This window comes from Penaeus monodon, chromosome 21, assembly GCF_015228065.2.
Source record: "Penaeus monodon isolate SGIC_2016 chromosome 21, NSTDA_Pmon_1, whole genome shotgun sequence".
NCBI classification, from domain to species: domain Eukaryota; kingdom Metazoa; phylum Arthropoda; class Malacostraca; order Decapoda; family Penaeidae; genus Penaeus; species Penaeus monodon.
Genome location: NC_051406.1, coordinates 43,022,814 through 43,023,043, shown reverse-complemented (window position 1 = coordinate 43,023,043; position 230 = coordinate 43,022,814).

Here is a 230-nt window from a genome sequence, read left to right as displayed (position 1 = left end):
GATTGATTTCACAGGTGCTTCTCACACGCATTATTGCTATTATATTGCCTATAGGCTATTTGCATATTCCATTAAGATCAAAACAAGGAAAATAGGATACTGGTAATATATTCAAATTTAATACTTTGCTCCCTCTCCCTGCTGCCAAAGCACAGTTCAAGCGTCGAGGCAGAGAAGCCACTAACGCGCCTGTCAAAGCATGGCCTGCCACACATCGTAGACTTTCCCGT